This window comes from Ursus maritimus, unplaced genomic scaffold (assembly GCF_017311325.1).
Source record: "Ursus maritimus isolate PB19 unplaced genomic scaffold, ASM1731132v1 scaffold_21, whole genome shotgun sequence".
Classification (NCBI taxonomy): domain Eukaryota; kingdom Metazoa; phylum Chordata; class Mammalia; order Carnivora; family Ursidae; genus Ursus; species Ursus maritimus.
In genome coordinates this window covers 8,409,260-8,435,074 of record NW_024424564.1, presented here as the reverse complement: position 1 = coordinate 8,435,074, position 25,815 = coordinate 8,409,260, and the positions used below count along the sequence as shown (strand labels likewise).

Below are 25,815 nucleotides of genomic sequence, written 5' to 3'. Positions count from 1 at the left end.
GAGATCCTGTTTCCATGTAAGTTTTGCTTTTTAGACACAACATTTGAGTGATTTAAATTCTAGCATCTAACCCATGTTCTTTAAGTTTCTTTTTCTTTGCAAGTGAACATAGAGTCAACTTGCTTAAGTGAGAATCCCACTGAAGTTAAAGACTTATGCACAAATATTGAACTTTGTTTAGGTTGCTTTATCTGTAGAAGTTATTTATTGGGGTAGCTACTGTTAGCTGTTGCTGCAGAGAATATCGGAAACTCGGGGGCTTAGTTTATTTCTTTGTTCACACAGAGTCCAAAGGGGCTGATCTTGCCTGCACAGCTCTTCTCCAAGATGGGGACTCAGGGATCCTGGCATCTTTCCTGGTGTCTTTGCCATCAATTAGGGCCTCCCTGGGTGGCCTCTGGTGTGTCCATTATATTCAACTAGCTGATGAGCAAATGGAAAGGATGAAGAGAATCTGCTGGGTCTTTTTAAGGGCCAGGCCTGTAAGTACATACATCACATCTGCTCATATTCCATTGGGCATAAATCGGTATAAGATCCCATCTAAATGCAAGAAAACTGAGAGATGTGGTTTTCCTGTTTGCCCAGGAGAGAAACAAAACGGTTTGGTGAACCTATCACATTGCCTTTGCCTGTCAGCTTTGCAGCCCAAACCGAATTGTAGCTGCCAGGCAGCGACCAGGGGGGGTCTTTCAGGAAGTTTGCTCATCAACTGATGTACAAAAGGGTAGTCTGGGTATATAGAAAGCAGTTTATGGCTGTCCCCCCATGATATAGGAAACCTATGGAAGTTGTGGAATATCCGTACTATCTATCAGAGTTACATCTACTTCTGAGTGGTTACAGAGTCAGTGAGGTAGTTATGTGACAATGCCTAGCACAGAGTTAGTACTGACCACTGGTTCTCAGAGTGTGGCCACCAGACCAACAGCACTGACATCACCTTGGAACTTGTCAGAATACAAATTCTTGGGTTGCACCCCAGATCGACTGAATCAGAAATTGTCGGGGTGGAGCCAACAATCCTTCTAGGTGATTCTGACGTAATGAAGGTTGGGAACTACCGGTATAGACCTTGATTTTCTTCTTTTCTTTCAAGGAAGGGGAACATTCTTTTCAAAGAAAATAGATTCTTCCACAGTTTCCTTTAGTAGCTTTCATAGTGATGAAAGGGTTTCAGCTAGTCTGACATTTCTTACATGTGGCCAAACTTGATTCTTCTGCAGTTTAATCATACTCATTCTGAGTTGTCCTCATTGAAATAGTAAAACATCTGAGCATCACTCTTCGTATGATTCTCCATCAATGTCAAGACCATTTGGCCATCTGTAAGTCTTTTTTTCTTTTGGTTCACTTAAAACCGTTTTGATCTGTCTACCAGTTTTTACACATGACTCAAAACAGATCAACGGCTATTTTCTTTTACCTTTTTAAAGAAGATTTTATTTATTTATTTATTTATTTATTTATTTATTTATTTATTGGGAGAGCAGGGGGAGGGCAAAGAGGGGAGGGAGAAGAAGGGGGAAAGAATCTCAAGCAGATTCCATGCTGAGCACGGAGCCTGATGTGAAGCTTGATCTCATGACCCTGAGATCATGGTCTCAGCCGAAACCACGAGTCAGACGCTTAACTGACTGAGCCACCCAGGTGCTCCTCAACTGCTATTTTCTTGTGGCATTTTTGTATGTGAAGAATGGAGCATTATAATCACTTCATACCTGAGAAAGTTCCCATTGACTTTTATTTCCCATTCAAAAATGGATATTCATTTCTCCAACGCTTTTTGTCAAATAAGCATTATATATTATGTGAGCATATCTCAAGAAAACAAGGATTTTTTTTTTACAAAATTCAGAATATTACTTGATCCCAATAGCCTACTAGTATCTGAAAATTAGTAGCCATACCATCACAACCATTATTTTCTATAAGAGCATATAAGTAATACTTGCTACTGTGATCATTATTTATCCCATTAGCAGTAAATTTTTTTAAAAAAGTGAATCCTGATGAGTTTAATAACTTGGAAGGTATTGGACTTGAGTGACAAATAGTAAGTCCTATAATGGACCACAGTTATTTAACCAGTTTGTAGATTAGTAGCTTTTCTTCTGGGCTGATAGTGAGATCGTCTTCCCTTTCTGCGTCTGGTGGAGAGAAAAGGAAGGGACAATGATTTCATGGGCGCATTTATAGAAAGTATTTTTTAAAAAGTATAGAATGGAGGGGCGCCTGGGTGGCACAGCGGTTAAGCGTCTGCCTTCAGCTCAGGGCGTGATCCCGGCGTTATGGGATCAAGCCCCACATCAGGCTCCTCTGCTGTGAGCCTGCTTCTTCCTCTCCCACTCCCCCTGCTTGTGTTCCCTCTCTCGCTGGCTGTCTCTATCTCTGTCGAATAAATAAATAAAATCTTTAAAAAAAAAAAAAGTATAGAATGGAAATATAACCGCAAAAAAGATGGCTTGGGACACTGGCTTGGGTATAGGGCAGCCTCTCTGGGAAGATCCTGCCAAGACATTTATCTTATCTTTTCCTTATCCTTTCCTTTAATTTTGTCTACATCTCCCAAGCAGAACTTTCCAAAACCTACCATCCTCTGAGAATTTGTCCTGGGCCTTCCTTCCTGAAGAGCTCGTAGGATTCCGATCCTTACGAACGTGTGGCCAGCACGTGATGTGGACACTCGTGTTCTCCCAGTCTGATCTGAATTGAGAAGGACTGACTTGCCCAGTATTAGAAGTGTGGTGACCCTGAGACCTGAGGGCAGGTCTCCTTACCCTGCCTCCTGTTTCCCTGCCTCCTTACCAATCCACTTATCAGTTCACTGCCAGACTGTCTTCTTTGGCTTAGTGGGTTACTGGTTTATTTTCATTTATTAATGTTAAGAATGCCTTTCAGATGAACTACTCTTTTACACACTCAAATTAGGATTTTCCTTTGCCAGTTTTATCACAGCCGGCGTAATTAAGGATGTCAAGTGTTTTAAACTATATTGTGACAACATTTAAACTTGTTGTGCTTTTGCCTGTGGATGTAATTAAGACAGTGTGTTTGGTATCAGTTTATTCTTAAAAAACAAAGTAAAAGCAGATGAGGTGTATTTATAGACTCATCAGCCAATAAATGGATGAAAGAGAAAAAGAGATTAATGGGGAAACATCAGCCAGAATGGAGGAGGGACCAACTGCGAAGTTCATTTCCAGACCAACTATTTAGAATTTATTCCAAAGACAGCTGTCTCTTGAATTACAGTAGGGAGGAAAAAAATGACGTTGTAAGACTATTGGGCCTCAAGTTACGAAGCAGGAGAAGAGTAACATACTTCAAATAAAACTCTGCAGTTGGGGTGGGGGCCGAGGCACAATACTTACAGTCAGAGCCCCGCCTTGAGTCATGCCCTCCTACAAAGATGGGGACTCGGGAAAATCTGGGAAAGAAGGAAAATCTCTAGGAGACGTAGGAGCTTTGGAACTTGGTCTTGGCCACTTGAAAGCTGTTTTGATTTGGAGCCAAAGACCCCATGGGGGAGGGGTGGAGTAGAGAAAAGGGCAGAAGACAAAATTGTAGGATAAAACGCCAACCCGGGGAGTTCAGTTTTCAGAGCAGACAGAGAAGAAAAATGGATTGCAAAGCTTAAGGGATATAGATTAATTTCTCTGTTTTCTTGTGAGCCTGCACCATACGTTTCCTTGATTGTGGAATGACACACCAAAGTTGCTAGAGATTCTCGGGCATGTGTCTAGCATTAGACACAGGTGAGGCAGAACAAATCTGCAGTGTCTTGAGTACATAGAAAGAGGCAGCGTCGTGGGAGGAAATATGGTTGCTTTGGTGTCCTATTTCTAACCATCCATATTTCAGAAAGGAGAAGAAATGACTTGGACCTAATGAAAGTCCTGGGTCTGCAGTGTGGGGCTGGGGGGAGGGGGCAAGCAGCAGGGGAAATGGATTCACCAGTTCTCTTCCTAAAACAGTCCAAAGGAATGTTCATTAACGACTTCGAAGAAATTTCTTTGGTTGTTCACAGGTAAACAACCAAGCAGAGCTGTTCAAAAATTCAGATTTAAAAAGAAATCACTCTTCCAGACAATTAAAATACACTAATAAAAAGTGACTTAATTCAGGAAAAAAGCCCTCGAGGGATTCATGAAGAAATGCTTCTTTTGTGGTGGACGGTTCTCTCTAGATCCTACTGTAACTGCATTTCCCATCCATAGTTTTGTTTCTCCATATATTCCTGTGCTCTTTTTTCCTCCTGACCCCACCGCAGTGAATTTTATTGATGCATTTTATTGACGTGTGCGACAGGGGCTCTTGGTTTTACATTTTAAAGAGAGAGAAGAAGATGACACTGTCTCTACATAGAAAAGAAGGGAAGGAGGGAGGGAAGAAGGAAGGAAAAAGATCAGGGCATAGCAAATCCAGTTATTTCAGTTATTTAATCAAACCATTTCTATTTCTGAATAATCTCTTTAGCTGCAACACGTCTGAAGAGATTGAAGGAATGAATTCACAGACTTTCGACCTTTGTTTTTGTCGAGTTAATTGTTCTGTTACATAGATAAGCCCTGGATCTATGTTTCTTTCCTTCTTTTTTTTTTTTTTTTTTAAGATCTTATTTATTTATTGGACAGAGACAGGTAGCGAGAGGGGGAACACAACCAGACAGAGTGGGAGAGGAAGAAGCAGGCTCCTAGCGGGGAAACCTGATGTGGGGCTCGATCCCAGAACGCCAGGATCACGCCCTGAGCCGAAGGCAGATGCTTAACGACTGCGCCACCCAGGCGCCCCTGGATCTATGCTTCTAAAACTTACACATATACATGGCCACACAGAAATATATGTATTTGATGTCGTGCATTTAATTCCAAAGACCACTATGTGACTATCCCGGTCACTTTGTAGTCATGCCGACGCCTCTCAAACTACACTGGCAAAGCCCCAGTTCAAAAAATTTCCAATTGGTCATGATTGATATTTTTGTAAAATACAACAACAACGAATTACAAGAAAAATTAAATTAAAAAATACCCCAAATCGTGCAGAAGGTAAGCCTCTAATATTTAATATTAGATTTAACGTAACAGGCAAAACTTACCTGTCAAATTGCCGTAAAAAGTTTCTAAGTGCTTATTCTCAGTTTCTGTTCTTAACTCAGTGCGGTGTGTGCCCGTCAGCTCGGAGGTCAGCTCTATTCGTCAATACCGTTTGAGTGGTGCCAGTGTAGATGGTCTCAGGGCTGACGAACAAAAGAAAAAGGATAATAGATTAAGTTCAGAGCTGTTAAATCGCTATTGAAATACAGAGAGAGAAATTCTGGTATTTTTCAAATAACTGATTCCATTATATAATTATGTGTTATTTTCTTTTGAAAGAAAATATGTCATTGCCTGGGCACTGTTGATTTACAAAAATCACTGAAGTGTTTGTTTAAGTAAAATAAACTCCATACATGGAGTATCTCTGGTGTCACATGGGCCCTGCTTGTACTCAAAGACTGGAAGAATGAATCTATTTTAACACTGACATCGTCTTTAGAATGAAACCATTTCTACAATGTAAATAAGGGTATGGTATTCTGAAATACATATACAGCTAACTGACATGATATACACATTCATGTATGCCATGTTATTGTTTTCAATTGATCTTTCTTTACCCCAATGTAATGAATGAATGTAGACCTTTGCCTCGTCCACCGTTGACTGAAGTGGTGTTAAGTCACAGGCTGGGTTGAAACGGCCAGGAAGATGGTGGAGAGCTACAAAGATTCTAAAGTGAATTGTATGTTTTCCTTTTCAACTAGGAGGCATTTACCAATTCCCACTGGTTCCAGGTTGCCCTCACACATTTTCCACGCGTAGGCTAATAGAATTTATGTCCAGAAAAGCAGTAAGCTAAAGAAATGGAGGCTTGAGTCGCAAAGACATTCTCTTGCTATAAATTTATTATTTGCGAGGAAGAATTTCTTATTGAACAAAAAATGCGGAGCAGAGCCATTACTTATCGTCCGCACACGGACCAAGTGCTGAAAGGGCTGTGGTGTTGTGGAAGTCATATTTATTGTTAGCGTATGTTTTCTGTAGCTGTGGCTATCAGAGAGAACCTTCTGGGGAGGCTATCATTTACAGGACCCTATTGTTTGACATCCAACTTTATGATTCTGTTCCAATAGTTTTTATTACCATCACATCTTTTTTTTTCTTTGTAGATTTAACTTGAGATAAATGTCTCACTCTAGTAATGAGATTTTAAGAATTACTCAGTATTCAAACCATGTGAATTCAATGGTTTATAAGCTTGGGATCTTAAAAAATCACTGACTAAGTAAATTTGGGGGGATGAACATGAGACGAGTTCATATATATATGTAATTTAAAAGTGGAACTAAAAGCCAGCGAGTGGCAACAAACGGACATGAATTGGCTTCATTGTGGCTGAGAGGAAGTGGCTCTTTTAAAGTTGAATTAGATACAGGACAGAATGGCGGAGCTGGGGGCGCCTGGGGGGCGCAGTCGTTAAGCGTCTGCCTTCAGCTCAGGGCGTGATCCCGGCGTTCTGGGATCGAGCCCCGCATTGGGCTCCTCCGCTGGGAGCCTGCTTCTTCCTCTCGCACTCCCCCTGCTTATGTTCCCTCTCTCGCTGGCTGTCTCTCTCTCTGTCAAATAAATAAATACAATCTTTAAAAAAAAAAAAAAGAATGGCAGAGCTGGGGTGGGAGTTGTTGTGGGTCCAGGGGCACTAAGGTGTAGGTGTGACATTTGACTGCACTTTGGATACCTCGGACTGCTAAAACTTCTTCTTTTTTTTTTTCTCCCTATTTAAATTGTTTGCCTCCCTTATGGGACCCTTCCAGTGTTCCAGGGTGGCAGGACCCATCCAAAAGTCTGAGGCATTCTGTGTTCGGAGAGGGATGCTCTCTGTCTCGGTTGGATCCATTTTCGATCCCAGCATGTGATTTGCCATCTTTGTGCCCCTTCTGCTCTGTCTTCTGTTTCCGCTCCCACCCTTGTGCTTGTGAAGATACAGCCTTAGCTGGCTGCTCTCTTAGCGCTGGTCTTGACCCCCATTTCCCCAGTGATGACGTTGGCCGCTTTGGTTTTAGGAACTGTCAGAAAGAGCCACTAACTAAGAGAAAGAGAGGAAGGACCAGTCCTGAGTAATTGGTAAGTGATGCTGGTTTTGTTGGCTTCATTTGTCTCTGCTCCCTCGGAAATACAGATCTACGAAGAGGATACTGTGAGTAGGTTGGTGCCGGCAGAGAGGAAGCTGGAAGGATGGTTGTGAATTCTGTCGCTTGGTCTTCTCTCTCTTCAGACCCAATATTAGCATGTTGTCAGAGGCTTGGGATCAGGTTATGTACTCTGACTCTGGTCTGTTCTTCAAATGGACCAACTTGGGGAGAATGGGGCCCGTTATATGTCTTCATAACTTTCTTATAAGGTGCCAGGTAACATTGTTTTGGACCATTTTGAAGAAGATGGGAAAATTCATTTTTCAAGGCCAGCAGGGATGGTTGCCATGAGCAGGCCTATGTCAGCACATAAAACCTTGCTCTGCCTCTCCTGTGAAGTTTCCAAAGGAAAACTTTTCCATAATCAGAGGATAGTTGCCGAGGCAAGAAGGGTCACTAGATTAAGGATCGGATGGTTATGGCAACAATGACCCATCTGTTCATAAATTATTTCTAGAACCTTTACTTTGTGATAGGCCCTCTGCCAGGGGCTGGGCAGTAGTACCTCTTTGTTGCTTTCTGAACTTTTTAAGCTACTTTTTGTTATTTTATTTTATTACCATTTGTAAGTCAACATTTAGGGAACTTGCTTAAAGAACTCAATAAATCTTGATCTAATGATTCACTACCTATGTCTGTCTGTCTGTCTGTCTCTGTTTTCTCTCTCTCATGCTACCCACATACTCCTCATTCTAAATATTTATCGAGGTTGCAGAGAGGGGGACACTGTTATGGCTATCCTATTACTTGACTGAATTTTAAATGATTATTTGTGAGGCCTCTTCCGTTCATGTCCCGATAAGCAGAAATGTTTTCATCCAGACTTGGTTGAAGTAATGTTTCAAGGTGGGAAATAGTGGTTATTCATTTCAGAAGGGGTAATAAGTAACACATTGTGTTTTACTGCTGAGGTGTGTAAGATATAAAATTATAGAAATCCAAAGAAGGAAATATCTTTATGGCAAGCTCTCCATGGAAACCTATCAAGCTATGAATTTGAAGAGTGCTAAGTGGCTTCTGGTAAAGCCACATCATTGGAAAGGTTTATCACTTAACAATGTTAGCACATGGAATGCTATAATTCTGTGGTAACTGCAGCCAACAGCTCTTAGCTTTTCTGGACAAAGACACAAATGTTTTCTTTTAGTGCGATATTTAATGTATTCTGTCTTAATTCTGAAGGTTTTTCGCATGCCTCCACATCTGAAACAATTCAGTGCTGTCTCTGTTTGAAGTCCCTCCTGGTTAGTGAGCAGGCTGTTGGTGATGTATCACGTACAGTGGTTTCTGTGATGTGGTTTACTGACCATGGCAAGATGCATGAAGATCACAGTCCCATTAAGTTGAGGCGTATGGTCAGACTTAAGCCATTATCCTCGAGGTGTACGGCTGTTGATTTATCAATGTCCTCATTTTAAGAATGAAATCTTCTCGAGGCTGCCATACACTCTGGATGTATGTCAATTGAAGTATAATGGTATATTCTCTCATAACTTCATCAATAAGAATGTCTTTGAGGACGGAATAAAATGGCAAGCTGGATTTGGCATCTATGTAGTAAAAAGGTTGTGAAGAGATTCATGGTTGTTGGCAGCTGGTCAAATTTCTTTGATGCTCACTATTTTTTTTTTTTTTACTAGAATACTGCATTTGTCACTCCCTGAGCAAGTTGCCCACACATTTATGTACATAAATTATGGTGCCTTTATTACATCACTTCCAACCTATCTGGATAAAAGCATGATGGAATTTTTTTTCCCTGTGTGCAATTTCCATTTCGGTGGCATTTCTGTTTCCTAATAAATTCCAGACAAAATATATGCCCAAAGCCTGTTTTTTATGTATTTCAGCTTTCTGTGTTCAGCCACATTTTGTTTGGGAGATGTCCTGCAGGAATTTACTTAGATTTATGAGTATTTGGAGAGTAATTTACAAAAATGGGGGTCTAGAGATTCGTATAATCCCATCGTGTATCGTATCTTTTCTTTTTTTAACCCTATATACTTCAGGGGCGCCTGGGTGGCTCAGTCGTTAAGCATCTGCCTTCAGCTCAGGGCGTGATCCTGGCGTTCTGGGATCAAGCCCCACATCAGGCTCCTCCTCTGGGAGCCTGCTTCTTCCTCTCCCACTCCCCCTGCTTGTGTTCCCTCTCTCGCTGGCTGTCTCTCTCTCTCAAGTAAATAAATAAAATCTTTTAAAAAATAACCCTATATACTTCAATTTTTGGTAATTTGGATGCGATACTTAATGTAGTGACTTAATTCAATTATTTTCTTATAGTTTCAACTTTGATCTCTTTCTAAACTATTATCAGGAAGATATAAAAAATTCCAAAGTAAACTCTGGCACGGATATAGAAGGAACCTCCTCTATTGTTATGGTTTTCTGTCTCCAAAGAGAGCCAACTTTTTCACTTCTACCACTTCACTGACATGAGATATAAATGTGCCCAAGTGCCCTCAAATGGTCTCAGCCTACACTCACATCCCTGCTGCTTCTCTTTCTCATTTCTCTGCCTTCTAGATGTAGAAGTTGGCCTTTTCTGCTACCTAACCAATGCTTAAAGGACAAGTGTTTACATATATTTATTTTGGTTTTTTAATGTTTCAATATCAGCACCACTGAGGAAATGTTTACTGGGAAAACAAAATTCAAACAAATACCAAATTGATAAAATCACTGTATTGATTTTTCTTAAGCAACAAACAGAAAAAGAAACACATTAAAATCTACACCTGCAATCTGTTAAGGTAAAAAACATAAACTTATTATGTTCTTCATATTGAGAAGGTAGTAATACAATTCTATTAGATGTACTAAGAAATCACTCTACACTTGGCAAAGATAGACGTAACCATGTGGCTCAGTTATCCAGCTCAGTGGGTTAGGGCCCCAGGTTTATGGGAGTCTGCAGAAAAATATGACAGCATGATATTTCTTTTTTTTAAACAAAGATTTTATTTACGTATTTGAGAGAGAGAGAATGAGAGAGAGCAAGAGCAGGGTGAGGGAGAAGCAGGCTCCCTGCTGAGCAGGAATCATGACCTGAGCCAAAGACAGATGCTTAACTGACTGAGCCACCCAGGTGCCCCAACAACATGGTATTTCTGACAATATTTTTGACTGGCGACCTCACGTACTTTTTATTTGCCTGGAATTGAGTTGACTGGTTGCATTGCTTGCTGGTGGAGACGCTCAAGAGCTTAGTCAGAGGCTGGCAGTGGATGGGGTTAAGAGATGGGATAAGAGTACAAAAGCCCTTAAATGAATAGGAAATTATCTGAAAACTGACTATGATATATGCAACAAAGTCGATTCTAATATTAAACTTTCTACTGTAACAAAAATCACTTGATATATTATCTCACACCTGTTAGGAAGGCTAGTATCAAAAAGGCAAGAGATAGCAAGTGTTGGTGAGGATGTGGAGAACAGAGAACCTTGTGAATTGTCAGTGGGAATGAAAATTGGTGTGACCACTATAGAAAACAGTATGGAGGGTCCTCAAAAAACTCAAAATAAAACTACCATAAGATCCAGCATTCCACTTCTGAGTATTTATCGGAAGGAAATGAAATCACTAACTCAAAAGGGTCTCTTCACCCCCACATTCATTGCAGCATTTTTACAAAAACCAAGATATGGAAACAGCATAAGTTTCATGGATGGATGGACAAACAAACATCCACATCAATGGATGAATGGACAAACAAAATGTGGTACATATATTCCATGGTATATTATTCAGCCATAAAAAATAAGGAAATCCTGCCATTTGTGACAACATGGGTGGATCTTGAGGGCATTAGGCTTAGTGAAATACGTCAGACAGGAAAAGATAAATACTGTGTAGTATTTTTAAAAATGTGGAATCTAAAAAAGTCTCTCAGGCTTATAGATACAGAGCACAGATTGGTGGTTGCCAGAGGGAGGGAATGGAAGGTGAGCAAAGTGGGTGAAGTTGTCAAAAGATGAAAGCTTCCACTTATAAGATAAATAACTCTGGGGGATATAATATGCAGCAAGATGACCGTAGTTAACAATACTGCATTATATATTTGAAAGCTGCTAAGAGAGTAGATCGTAAAATTTCTCATCACACACACACACACACACACACACACACACACACACATTTGTAACTATGGCGTGGTGATGGCTATTAACTAAACTTATTGGAGTGATCATTTTGCGATAAATACAGATATCAAATCATTATGTTGTATAGCTAAAACTAATATGTTGTATGTCAATTTTATCTCAATCAAAAGAAAAAGAAAATCACTTAATAAAACAACAGGAACAACAAAATAAGCCAACAACAATAACAAAAAGGAAATCTTTTCCCAATCCTCAGGATTAAGTGAAGGATGATTATTTGCAGATAGGTTTTTTATGCAAAGCTCCTTCTCAATCTTTTTGTTGTTATTTAACTCAGCAATCTCTATTGCATTAAAAAATAGTTCACTCTCCAAAATATATAAAGAACTTATACAACTCAACACCAAAAGAAAACAAAGAACCAAGTAGAAAATGGGCAGAAGACATGAACAGACATCTCTCCAAAGAAGACATCCAGATGGCCAACAGACACATGAAAGGATCTCAACATCACTGATCACTAGGGAAATGCAAATCAAAACCATACTGAGATATCACCTCCCACCTGTCAGAATGGCTAAAATCCAAAACACAGGAAACAACAAGTGTTGGAGAGGATGTGGAGAAAGGGGAACCTTCTTGCACTGTTGGAAATGCAGATTGGTGCAGCTACTCTGGAAAACAGTATGGAGGTTCCTCAAAAAGTTAAAAATAGAAGTACTGTATGACACATACCCAAAGAATATGAAAACACTAATTTGAAAAAAACATATGCACCCTTATGTTTATTGCAGATTATTTACAATAACCAAATTATGGAAGCAGCCCAAGTGTCCATCAATAGATGAATGGATAAAGAAGATGTGAGATACACACACACACACACACACACACACACACACACACACACACACAATGGAAGATTACTCAGCCATAAAAAAGAATGAAGTCTTGTCATTTGCAACAACATGGAGCTAGAGATGGAGCTAGGGAATATTATACTAAGTGAAATAAGTCAGTCAGAGAAAGACAAATACCATATAATTTCACTCATATGTGGAATGTAAGAAACAAAACAAATGAACAAAGAAAAAAAGAGGCAAACCAAAAAATAGGCTCTTAACTACAGAGAAGAAAGTGATAGCTACTGGAGGGGAGGAAGGTGCGGGAATGGGTGAATTAGGTAAAGCAGATCAAGAGGACACTTATCATGATGAGCCCTGAGTATTGTACAGAATTGCTGAATCATTACACGGTACACCAGAAACTAATATAACACTCTATGTTAACTGTACTGAAATCAAAATTTTTTTAAAAAGTTCACTGAGTAAAGCTGGTGGAAAAAAGAAAAGCCAAAAGATAAAATGAAATTAAAAATAAAAAAATCTCAAAAAAATAGTTCACTTTAAAAGTTAAGTTTTAGAACAAAGATTTGGTAGACATACTTTCTGTGTCTTGTACAACTTGTGAAAGGCATACTGTGAAATGCTGTTATTACATTTTGTGGCAACGTTTTCCCATCCTACCAAGGAAGCAACTCTGAGTTTTCTTAGTCCCAAAGATAAAAACATAGTGTCTTTGGCATGTGAACTGAATTGAACACTATGCTTGGAGCCAAGCAGAATAAAGAAAGCTCAGTTACCAAAAGGAATTGTAAGACACTTTATAATGGGCTACACAGATGAGTTTTAGATGCTCTACTGTGTTAAAATTCATTCAATTAATTCCACAAATATTTGCTGAGTGTCCACCAAAAGTCAGGCATTGTTCTAGCCACTGTAAGCTCATATGTTTTCAAATGATGAAAAACTTTTCCATAATCAGACAGTAGTCATTGGGGGTCACAAGATTATGGAGATGATGGTCTTGGTAACAATGACTATATTCAGTTCAAAAAGTAATGATTGAAGATCTATTTTGTAACAGGCTCTCTGCCAGGTGCTATGTAGTAAGTAGTGCTTTCCATTGCATTTTGAACTTTTAAAATTATTTTTTGTTATTTTACTTTATTAACATTTACAAGTCAACATCTAGAGAACTTGGTCCACGAACTCAATAGAGGGGTGCCTGGGTGGCTCAGTTGGTTAAGTGTCCCAACTCTTGATTTTGTCTCAGGTCATGATCTCAGGGTGGTGAGATCGAGCTCCGAGCCGGGCTCCACGTATGGAGCCTGCTTAAGATTCTCTCTCTTCCTTTGCCCCTCCCCCTACAAAATTTTTGAAAAAACTCGATAGAACTTCCCCTATGGGCACAATTTTGATCTGTCTTCTCTCTCTCTCTCTGCCCCCTTCTCTCTGTCTTTCTCTCTCTCTCTCTTTCTCTCTCTCTCTCTCCCCCACCCCCAGTCTCTCTGTCTCTTTCTGTCTCTCTCCTCTTCCTCATGCCTACATACTCCCCATTCTATCCTTGTTTGGCAGAATACAAAACAGCTAACCATCCCTACCTCATGGAGCTTACATAACAATGTGAAGATAGAAAATACACCAACATAAATACGTCAGTCATCAATTATATTGGCAAGTGATAAGTCTCTGAGGAAAAATAAAGCCAGGAAATGCAATGAACCAATGGGGAGGGGACATTTTTATAACTTTAAATAGAGGTAGTCAGAGAAGATCTTACTGGGAGGGGACATTTGAGTAAAACCCTGCAGGACGAGGGGGAGAAAGCCATGTGGATAATTGGAGAGGAGCATTTCAAGCATAAGGAACAAGGAGGATACTCACGTGGCTGGGATGAAATGGGAGAAGGGAGGCCGGCCGGAGATGAGTGAGAGAGGAAAATGAGGTGGGCAGATGATGAATAGCCAGGTAGCAGTGTATTTAGGCTTCCACAACACAAAAACAGAGGCTGGGGGCTGAAACAGCAGGAAGTGATTTTCTCACCGTTCTGGAGGCTAGAAGTCCAAGATCAAGGTGACACCAGGGTTGGTTTCTGGTGAGACCTCTCTTCCTGGTTTGCAGATGATGGCCTTCTCACTGTAACTTCACTTAACCTTTCCTCTGTTCAGAGGGGAGGAGGAGGAGAGAGACACAGAGAGAGAACAGGTTAAAGAAACCTTAACTGGGGAAGTCTATAAGAGTGTGTTTGGGTTGGAAAAATCTGCTTTCCTCCAGTCTTCACTTGGCTGGCTTTTCTTGGCATATAGCTTTCACCTCAAAAGCCTTCTCCTCTAAGAGGCCTTCCATGACTACTCAATCAAACGTGTTCCCTGCAGTCACTTTCTGTCTTAGCTGTTTTATTTTCCACATGGCCCTTACACTCTTTGATATTTTCTTAGTTGATTGTTCATTGTTTATGGTCTGTCTGCCCCTCTTACAATCTGCACTCCGGGAGAACAAGGTCTTTGTCTTGTTCGTCACGTATTCCCAGCATCTAGAACAGTGCCTGATGCATAGTAAGCACTCAACAAACATTTGTCAAGTGAAGGAAAGGCTAAAAAAAGAAAGCATGGAGACCCAGTTACGTAGATCACCAAGACTTACTGTGTGAGGGGAAAACAATCCCTTCTGCGTAGTGCAATGTTGAGGTTGACAGGGGACCACACAGTAGACAAAGGGCTGGGCAGATTTCAGGGCTCGAAGCTTTGTATTTTTGAAGGTTTATGTGCAGATCTGGGAATCAAGAGATTGGGGGTTCACATCTGCTCTATCTCCAACTCCCTGTGTGACTACGGTACAAATCATTAACTTCCACAAGCATTAGTTTCTCCATCTGTGTGGTGTTACCGGCTAGTTTAAACATTTAGAAACCTTCATTGGCATAGATGACTCTATTTATGCTGTTGCTTTCAGGAGATTGAGTGCTTTGTGGAATGGAGCCCTGTTTTTCCTTTTGGCTTCTGAACTGCACTTCCTTGGCAGGCAAGGTGATTCATAGCCTTGAATTCCTCTTCTCCATTTCCCAGCTTCTCCCAGATCATGTCCTCTTTCAACGAGGCTGCATGACTCTGATGGGAAGGACAAGGCCTTGATCACCTTAAGAAATGCCTTGGGTTGTCATTCTCTGCCTTTATTCCTCTTTCTTTGCCTATTCCAGCTAGATGAATCCTCCCACTTTCCACCATGCAGAGAGGCAGGCCTGGCTCAGAACCAGGTCGAGGACATAGCTTTTATTCATCTCCCACTAGATAGAAAGTACAGAAATTAAATCCTGTGTTCAGATCCAAAAGGCCATCCCTGTGTCTCCCAGTATTCTCCCCTGCCAGCTAGATATACGGTGCCAGGAGGAGGCCTTGGTTCTGTACACAGTCATTGGGTGACTTCCTTCTTGACTTCCCTGCATTCTCACCTCCGAAGAATCAAGCTTCTCTCTGCGTTTGTCTCTGGCTTCCATCCTCTGGCCATACCTCACTCAGAAGAAGGAGATACTGCTTGGCAGAGATAATGGTATGGCAGTCAAGGGGATTCAACCAGACTTGGGTTAAACGCAGCAACACTACTAACTCTGTGAGCTAGGGCAAGTTACTCAGTCTCTCTGGGACTCAATTTCTTCATCTGTAAAATGAAGCTGAGGAGAGGTGGTAAGAATGAAGGGATATGATGTGAGCCAAGAATGGAGTGTAGTGCGTGGCATGCGTGCAAATCTGGTAGTTGCTGTTCTCAATGACTCGTACCCTCTTCCCCAAGTCTAGGGAACTCACCTGATCATGTTATGCTCATCTTCTTTTTTAGTTCCAAGGGTTGTTACTGAGGGTTTACCATTTGGGGTTTAAAAAAGTTAACCTCCACCTTTTTGAGACCTTTAATTTGTACAATTAGATAAATGATTTTCACTGGCGGTATGATCTGCTCATCAGCTTGTCTCTGATGGCTAGGGTTGCTGGTGTTCAGAGATGTCTCACTTCACCTTTTAAATAACGATCCTGTAAAAAAGCAAGTGCTCTATCTAATGCTATGTCTACACAGACAAAACCAGACAGAAGTTCATGTAGTTTCCTGGAGCATAGGAACCTAGACATAGCTGATGTAGATGATTCCGTCTACATTATAACACGTTAATGCTTGCGGGACTACTTCATTTTCTTCAAATGGTTGGTATTAGCAATATTTTTTAAAAATAGTTTTATTCCGAAACGAACCTCATTTCATCTTTTCCATGCAATAAATGGCGTATTGGCTTCCCATACGGCCCAGATTGATGAAATATTTTCTTGGTGTCATGGATGGAATTTATTTCCTCTAAAAAAGGAAGTATCTCAGTAGGGGCACTTAGTATACATTTGCCAACTTATCAAGTAGTAGAGCAGGTTTTCTTGAGTGGCGTGTAATGTTACTTTCTGGTTTGAAGTTCGAACTTATCCTATAGGGTAGAGCCGTGAAGTGGGATAAAATCTGTTGGTGTTAAGAAGTCTCAGTAGTAGAAGAAAGAGAAAAAGAAAGCAAGAAAGAAAAAAAGGAAAGAGAAAGAAAGAAAGGAAGAAAGAAAGAACAAAGGAAGCATTGTAAGAAATATTTATAAGTCAAATGTTACAGAGAAAAACTCCAAACCAAAACCCATTTCAAAAAATGTTGGAGGAAATGGTGTATCTTTTTATGTGCTTAAGAAAACAGTTAAAAAGAACTTCACAGCATTGGGTCTATTAAGTACATTTATTCTAGTGATTTCCCAGATATTTCCAAGTTCCATTTAAAACAGAAGTCTCCTATCAAGCAATCCTTTGAAATTATTTACCCTTTTATGGTTGTAAAATATGGAAACATAATACTTTTAATGGAAACTCTAATAAACGGCATATGCTACAAAGTGTCTACTGATGTGCTTTATAGGTTAGTATTCTTACGTACACGAACTTGCAGTCTACACTTCTGATCCCAGTAAATGCCCCAGTGATGGGGAAGAGGATAGCTGGAAGGGCAAGGCCATGAAAGAATGGTATGGCTCACTCATGCTCACCAGGAAAGTATGGCCATCCAGAGTCCTGACAGCAAGCAAATTCCACCAGCAGGCAGAAACAGAATTATTTGGATTAAGGACTTTGTTTTGCCTGAGGGTTGGTGACTTGGTGGTCACTGTAACCTGAAAAAGGTTTTTTCTTATATTCAATATAAAGGAATGTTTTGTATAGACTTGGTTGTGAATCCCGGAATAAAATAGTATGTAATATTTTTAGCACGTATTTAATTGGCAACAGAAATATTAAAACCACTTGACTTATAATGTTAAAATGGTATTCTGGTTAAAATCAACTCCCAATCAAGAAATTTAATGTGTTTCACCAAATGCATATTTTCATACAAAGTAAATATATTTTAAAGTTATATATCCTTAATTTTAGGCTGAAATAGTACTAGCGGCTCACAGATGGATTCCTCTGCCCCTCCTCCCCCCACCCCCAGCCACACAGCCCAGCAAATTACTTTTCATTGAAGTGTTTTCAAAGTATTCTCACTGGTGTATGCTTCAAATTAACAATTCAGGCATTCTACATTAAATAGCAATTGATTTATTGACATTTGATGGATTCATACTTGCATTCCTTGGTTTCAAAATCTTGTTAAAATGTTGTTAATAATCTGTGGATATACATTTTAAACAACTGTCATTAAATTTAGAATAACTGTCATTAAATAAGGAGAATTAAATTTAATAGAGTAGTTGCTATATATTTAAATACCAGTGGATGATTAGAAGCAGATTTATTGAGGGTTTAATCATGACTGGATAGATTCATGCCTTTCCAGCAAATATATTCATTTTATTTCTTTTGTTTTATTTTTCTTTTTTACAGTGAATGGTTTGTAGGCACGTAAATTGGTACCATATCAAAAGCTGAAGCATCAAATAATTAGTGTCCAAGATATAGAATTCATTATACTGCTCAAGATAACTCAAGACTGTATACTAATCCTTGGTGAACCTGGAAAAGTCTGTGCCGAAAGACTCAGAGAAGCCAGAGAAGAATGGCTGGTAGGAATAGAGAAGAAATTCACCTGGTTTTGTTCATATTTGCCACTTGGTAAAACAGTTGTCTAACCTCTTTTAAAATGCCTTTGATACTATGGGTAAAATATCAAAGACTGATACTTTTAACGACATTGTTCAAAAACGTCAGTTTGATACACTTAGACTATCATGTTTTAGTTTCCTTTTATTTTGAAAGAACAAGACATATCTTCCAATCTATCTGGAGAGGTTGGTTTCTTTTCGCCAGGCTTCAGCCCACCCTACCCCGAGCTTGAAGCATTTTGTTAGATGTCTTTGATCTTCTGTTTGACTTCTGCTTCATGGAAAAATGCTCATAAACCTTTAGAGAATGGCTTTCTGTACTTTTAGATTTATTCAAGAATTATAAACAGTGGACAGATCTATAGCAAAACGATTTTAAGAGCACTTAGGACTCACATGCTAATTTATTTGCTCACCACCAGAAAGGCTTGTTTGGTAAAAAGAAGCTTAAAAAGTTCAACTTTGCTTAGTGAAAAAAACTCCACTTTTAAGTGGCTAAAAGTATTGCATTTCGGGTTTTTTCTTTTTTTTAAATATTAAGATCTCTAAAGCAACAATCTTTTTAAAGATGTTATGCACAAGGATTGGCATGACATTTGAAATGGCTTCAAGAGTCCTGTTACTCTTGACATGCCAGCAAACACTTCACAGATGTGCTTTTCCACTGCAGCCATGTCGAGAGAATACAAGATCTGCAACTACAGACAAGTCCCCCTTACTGCGAGGGCCAGAGTAGCTAGAACACGTCAGCGTGAGAGCCTCCTGTTTGCCCTAATCCATCGTTACTCCAACCTAATTGTAGCTTTTCCACAAATGAGGGGATCCGCCGGTTGAGCTCTACACTCTTAGATGTTGGATAACAGTTGTGGTTTCGGATCAAACAAACAAACAATATTAGAAATCTTTGCCCTTTGGCATTTTGTAATTCTAAAAATATCTTTCAGTATAAAACGTGAAAAGGGATTAAAGATTGTTTGTGCTTTTGCTTTTCAAAAATGGAGTCTTCTAGAGTTCTACGGGAGTTGCAAACTGATGTCTCCTATGCTGAATCAGTACTGATTTTATGTGGAAGATCACTTAATTTCATGTTAAAATTCAGATTTCAGCTTCTATTGAAAAATCAGTTCTGGCAACATTAGCATTTTCTTCAGCAACAACAACTGGAAATAGTAGTGGCTGCACATTTTTTTGGGAGACAGTTTAATTTTTAAAATATTTTCTACTCTTTAACCATGACATTGGGCTTCCCGACTCATTTACCTGTGGCCTTCAGTTGACATTCGGGTCTGTGACTCCTGTAGTAAGATTACTCTGAAATACTAACAGTATTACTGGTGTGTCCGTATGAGGGAGTCTGCAAAATTTAAGTTCTGTTCTCAATAGATACCCATTGTGCAGAACCGAACCCTTTTCTTTAGCAGGACATTATGTTTGATGCAGAAGTTGTTTGGGAAATCTACAAACCATTCTCTCAATAGATCTAATTCAGTGGCCTTGGTCCTTGGCAGCCCAGCTTCAATGGGGTAAGCAGTTCTATTCTGGGCTTGGTGTAAGAAGCATCTCTTGCTATGTGGGTGGCATGTAATATACAAATTCCCAATAGAATGCCAGTTCCAGGAGGACAGAGATTTTGTTTTCCTTGTTGTCAAATTCTGTGTACCTAGAAGACTGTTTGGCCTATGGTAGGTGCTCAGTAAATATTTCTTGAATGAAAAAGTTGGATTATTTATGAAATGTGCAAGCTTCAATTTAAATAGGAAATAGTTTTTAAAATGACAGTTATTTTTATTACGGTTCACTGAATGCCTTCTATGTGTTAAGTACTTCACAAACTCCATTTTATTTATTTCTCACAGGAATTCCGTGGGATGGGTATTGTTTACCCATTATATGTAGGGACACTGAGATTCAGGGATTTTTAATCATGGGAAGTCACATACTTAGAAACAGCAATGATTTTTTACTCAAGTCTGCTTGACTCCAAAATATATGCTCTTTCTGCTACTCGGTGTTTCCTTTTAAACATAAAACCATATTTTGAAACATTAAGCAAAGTGATGATGAAAGAGTTCTGTCCAAAAAACACCAAAACATCTGACAAATTGCTGACATTGTCTATTTAGTCAACTGGCTTGGCTCTTTATTCCACAAAATCAACCATTTGGTTGTTTTCTGGCCCTTGCAGTGGAACTGGGTGAACTGAGGATGCCAGAGTTGATCTGTGAGCCTGGATCAGAAAGGTTACAAGACTGCCCACATTGAACTGGTTATTCAACCTCAGACTCTCTCCTTTCCCCTGGCAGTTGGCCTTCCTGACGCCACGAATTTTCAGATGGAGAGTCTAAAGGGTTGAATTTTCTCAGGGTGTCCCCTTTACCTCTGGTTTGTGCAACCATAGCTTAAAAGGTTGGTCGAACTCCCAAAGCTTTTGGCCTTCCTTGCTTCCGATCGGTTGTGTCTGTTTTGTCTCAGATCTTCACCTTTGGATGTCTACCTCTGGCCTGGTAGTTTTGCTCCAACTCCTGATTTCTCCCCTAGCCTAGCAGTTTTGGGTTATGTATTTTTGATCTTGAACAGTAGCCAGATCCAGTTGATCCAACCATAGGAGTGTAGCACACAAGACTCAAGACACTTGACTTTAGTTGGACTGATCTGAACTGGTCAATACAGCTTGAGTCTGAGAAAGTTGTTTAACTTCTGTGTCTCATGAATACATTTTCCTCTCTTCTTCATGGAGTTGTGGGAACAGCTTTAACGGTGCTTATAAAGTTGTTAATTGAAAATGCTCATGAATTCAAGGTAGTGTATTAATAACATTTTAAACTAAATTTCTGTTAATTTATATCTAAAAATAATTATGTAGGAATAACACAAGAATAGTCTTTATATACAAAAATCAAATAATTGTAAATGGCTAACAGACACATGAAAAAATGTTCAAAATCATTAGCCATCAGGGAAATTCAAATCAAAACCACACTGAGATACCACCTTATGCCAGTTAGAATGGCAAAAATAGGGGCGCCTGGGTGGCACAGCGGTTAAGCGTCTGTCTTCGGCTCAGGGCGTGATCCCGGCATTCTGGGATCGGGCCCACATCGGGCTCCTCCGCTATGAGCCTGCTTCTTCCTCTCCCACTCCCCCTGCTTGTGTTCCCTCTCTCACTGGCTGTCTCTATCTCTGTCAAATAAATAAATAAAATCTTAAAAAAAAAAAAGAATGGCAAAAATAGACAAGGCAAGAAACAACAATTGTTGGAGAGGATGTGGAGAAAGGGGATCCCTCCTACATTGTTGGTGGGAATGCAAGTTGGTACAGCCACTCTGGAAAACAGTGTGGAGGTCCCTTAAAAAGTTAAAAATTGAGCTACCCTATGACCCAGCCATTGCACTACTGGGTGTTTACCCCAAAGATACAGACGTAGTGAAGAGAAGGGCCATATGCACCCCAATGTTCATAGCAGCATTGTCCACAATAGCTAAATTGTGGAAGGAGCCGAGATGCCTTTCAACAGATGACTGGATTAAGAAGTTGTGGTCCATATATACAATGGAATATTACTCAGCTATCAGAAAGAACGAATTCTCAACATTTGCTGCAACATGGACGGCACTGGAGGAGATAATGCTAAGTGAAATAAGTCAAGCAGAGAAAGACAATTATCATGTTATTTCTCTCATCTATGGAACATAAAAACTAGCAAGATCGGTAGGGGAAGAAAGGGATAAAGAAAGGGGGGTAAACAGAAGGGGGAATGAAGCATGAGAGACTATGGACTATGAGAAACAAACTGAGGGCCTCAGAGGGGAGGGGGGTGGGGGAATGGGATAGACCGGTGTTGGGTAGTAAGGAGGGCACATATTGCATGGTACACTGGGTGTTATACGCAACTAATGAATCATCGAACTTTACATCGGAAACCAGGGATGTACTGTATGGTGACTAAAATAATATAATAAAAAAACATTAAAAAAAATTTTAAAAAAATCAAATAATTGTGAAACCCAAAATGGAGAATCAAAATTGAAGCAAATGTAGAAAATGATGGCCATTAAGGTGAAATAATTGAAAAACTTCTGGAAGTAGGATCCATATTTTTTTAGATAACAGTTTTATCTGTATTTCTCTCCATACTTTTTTCATTAAAAAAGTGATGTAGTTTAGATACAGTAAAATTAACTCTTTTTTGTATAAATTTTTATTAGATGTCAAATGATAGTCACATAACTACCACCAAATTAAAAATATAGAACAGTTCCATCTCACCAAAATATTTTCTGTGCCTTTTTATAGTCAAATTCTACCCTTGACCCCAGTCTCTGACAATTAGTGACAACTAGTATAGAATATTTGGATTCCCTAACCATTTGTGATATTATCTGGCCCTCTTTATGCTTCCCTGTGGGAACTGGAGTTAGAGTTACTAGCACAAGAAAATACTGATATTCTGGTGATTACTATTGCTATAAGTAATAGCATCCTTTTCTATGACTCAGAAATCTTGTGCCTTCTGCCAGCATCTGTGAAACCAGGGCAGGTATCTTGTTTATTTGCAAGTAGGGTAAAATTTCAGACCGTTGATATGATTCTTGACTAGTTTATTTATTCCTTTCCAATCTATATACATCTTATTTCTTTTTCTTGCCTTATTGCATTGGCTAGGAATTCTAGTATGATGTTGAAAAGGAGCTGTTTGAGGGACATCTTTAACTTGTTTCCAGTCTTGGGTGTGAGGAGGGACATCTAGTTTCTCACCATTAAGTAGACATAAGGTGTTAATTTTTGATAGATGCCCTGTGTTGGTTTTAGATGTTCCCTTTTATTCCTAGTTTGCTCAGTTTTTGCTAGAGATTTTTTTCATCTTTGTTCAAGATGGATATTGGTTTGTACTTTTCTTATACCATTTTTGTTTGATTTCAGCATCAGAGTAATGCTCAGATCATTAGGGATTGCCAACTTCTGGATGAGAAGAATCATTGAGAAGGCCCCACCTTTAAGGCGCAGGGATGGAGCACCCATCTAAGACTGGGATTGAAGCAGAACAACAAAACACACCTCCATGCCACTCCCAACACCAGGCTAGCAAACTCTAGAAACAAGTAACAGTGGTCTTCAAAAGTATGGAGAGAGTCCTTCTGGAGGCAAAGGCATAAAAGGAAGACCTAAATCTTAGAGTGAAGCAGACATTGAGAAAGACCTTCTGGCAAATCACCCCCTACCCTAAACACAAGGCAATGCTGGAAGCCAAAGCTTGTAGTATAGTGATTGTAACCAAAGCAAGAAAATAACCCAAATCCAGCCCTTCTGTCTGGGCTGACAATTCCACACACTAAAGGCCTAGCAATCCCTAATGATCTGAGCCTACATGTATTCCTGCCCTTCCCCAGGGGTTTTTCTGTTCCTTTTCTCACCTGCAATGTGTCTTCACCTGTACCTTGAGGGTAACAGAATGTAATGCCCTTCCTCCAATGGGATAAGGCTTTTATTCTGTAGGAGACATAGGAGAGAAGGATATGGGCAGATCTTGCCTTCACCCCACTGGCTGCTCTTTCCTTCTCCAAGGCTGTACCAGAAGGATGCTTCTCCAGACTCATTCTGTCTCTAGTTTTCCCATGCACACTCAGTGAGGTCTGTGAGAAGGGCCTGCAAATGGGTGTGAATTCTCTATGTCTGTGGCTCTCAGCAGTTCTATGCTTTCACTTTAAACTCTATACCCTATACTCTCCCACTGGACCTTTATGATTTATCAACAATTTCAGTCAGTTTTTGTTTGTTTGTTTGTTTTCTGGACCTGGCTGAATAGGAGTTTCCACCATGTCACCTACATTTGCCACAACAAGGACCAAAAGGTTTGGCTCAAGAAGCCCAAGATCCGGGGCTTCTACCTCCTATCTTCTTCCTGAGACAGTTAGTCAAGCTGTATAGGTTTCTGGCCAAATGAACTAACTCCACCTTTAACCAAGTTGTGTTGAAGAGGTTGTTTGTGAGTCACACTGACCAGCTGCTTCTGTCCCTCTCCTGGATGAACCAGAAGAGGAAGCTGCCTGGCCAGAAAGACAGAATAGTGGTGGTTGTGGGGACTATAACCAGTGATGTGTGTGGTAGGAGGTGCCCAAACTGGTGTGTGCACTGCGTGTGAGCAGCCATGCCTGTAGCCACATCCTCAAAGCTGGGAGCAAGATGCTCATCTTTGACCAGTTGGCCCGGACTCTCCCAAGGGCTGTGGCACCATCTTGTTCGCTGGCCCATGGAAGGACCGAAAGGTATACAGGTATGTTGGCAAAGCCCCAGGAACCCCACACAGCCACACCAAACTCTATGTGCAATCCAAGGGCTGGAAGTTGGAGCAGGCCAGATGCCGCAAGGCCAGCCTCGGCTACAAAAACTAACCCCAGATCCTGCTTTGTTATTAAAAAGATTTTCGTGCTGAAAAAAAACAATTTTAGCCAAAATTTTTTTTACCAGCTTGTATAGCATCTGGTGTTTTGCTGCAGCTGAGCAAGTGCTCTCCTTGGAGGCATCTTTGTTTGCATTTCTTAAGTTAATTGTTTGCCCTGTGACCACAGCTCTGTAATAGATTCAAGAAAAGTAGCAATTTTGTAAATTATCTAGCTTTTTTTTTTTTTTTTGGTCGTAAGTATGGAGTGATGTTCTTTCCTATTTCCTACTTCCTATATGAAGCCAGAAACCCTATTTCTTGACTTACAAGAAAATTTATTTCTAGGTGTTCAAACCATCTACAAGCAAATCTTATTTCATAAGCCAAATGTCAGGTAGTTTTGGACCTCAAGTAAAAGAAAATCCAATCCAAAATATGTAAACCAGAAGTTCTTATTGTCTTATTTGAAGGGAAAAGTGGAGGTACAGGTTTAAATCAAGTCAACAATTTTGTTAGGGTTCTGGATTCTTTCTCTTTCCCACTCTGCTATTCTCAGGACATTGTTGTATCCTTTAGGGTAACTTACTCCAGGGTCCCAGGATGGCTACTAAAGTTCTGGACATCACATCACAGAGGTGAAAGCAAACAAGCCACACTTTAAAAATATAAATAAAATTAATGACCTTTTTGTGTCATTATTTTTTAAGAGAAAGAAAAAGATCTCAAAAGGCTTCCCATCAGACTTGCCACATGTCTTATTCAACAGGACTGGGTCACATGCCCATTGCTCAATTGTTTACTAGAATAGGAATGGAACTCCCCTATTTGATTTAACATCAAGATTCGTCTCTGGCCTGGAAGGGGGACAAATTCCTCTGAAGCACATGGCCACCTGACAGCTGAGAAAAATCAAGATTCTATTATTAGCAAAGAAGAATATGGGGAATGGCTCTTAAGTGCGTGACTAGTGGTGCCTGGTAGAGTTCATAAGGCCTAAGAGGGCAAGCTCTACAGTCAGCCGTATCTAGGTTCAAATCCTGGCCCTTTGTACTTTGGAAAATACAAAGGGGATACTATTTTATAAATTCTAAATACTTGTTATTTATCTCTTTCCCTCATTAAAGCATGTTCTTTACCATTCATTTTGATA

The 25,815-nt window shown here is 39.9% G+C and overlaps 1 long non-coding RNA gene and 1 pseudogene across 1 annotated transcript in view; both read left to right on the top strand.

Annotated features, from left to right (window-relative positions):
• LOC103656847 overlaps nt 1-18,923 on the top strand; it is a 32,199-nt gene extending 13,276 nt beyond the window's left edge. Inside the window, exon 4 of the long non-coding RNA XR_566712.2 lies at nt 18,069-18,923. This is a non-coding gene — a long non-coding RNA (uncharacterized LOC103656847). The remainder of the gene's footprint in view (nt 1-18,068) is intronic.
• Nucleotides 18,924-18,958: 35 nt separating this feature from the next.
• On the top strand, nt 18,959-24,675 carry LOC103656961 (annotated as a pseudogene).
• The last annotated feature ends 1,140 nt before the right edge of the window (nt 24,676-25,815 follow it).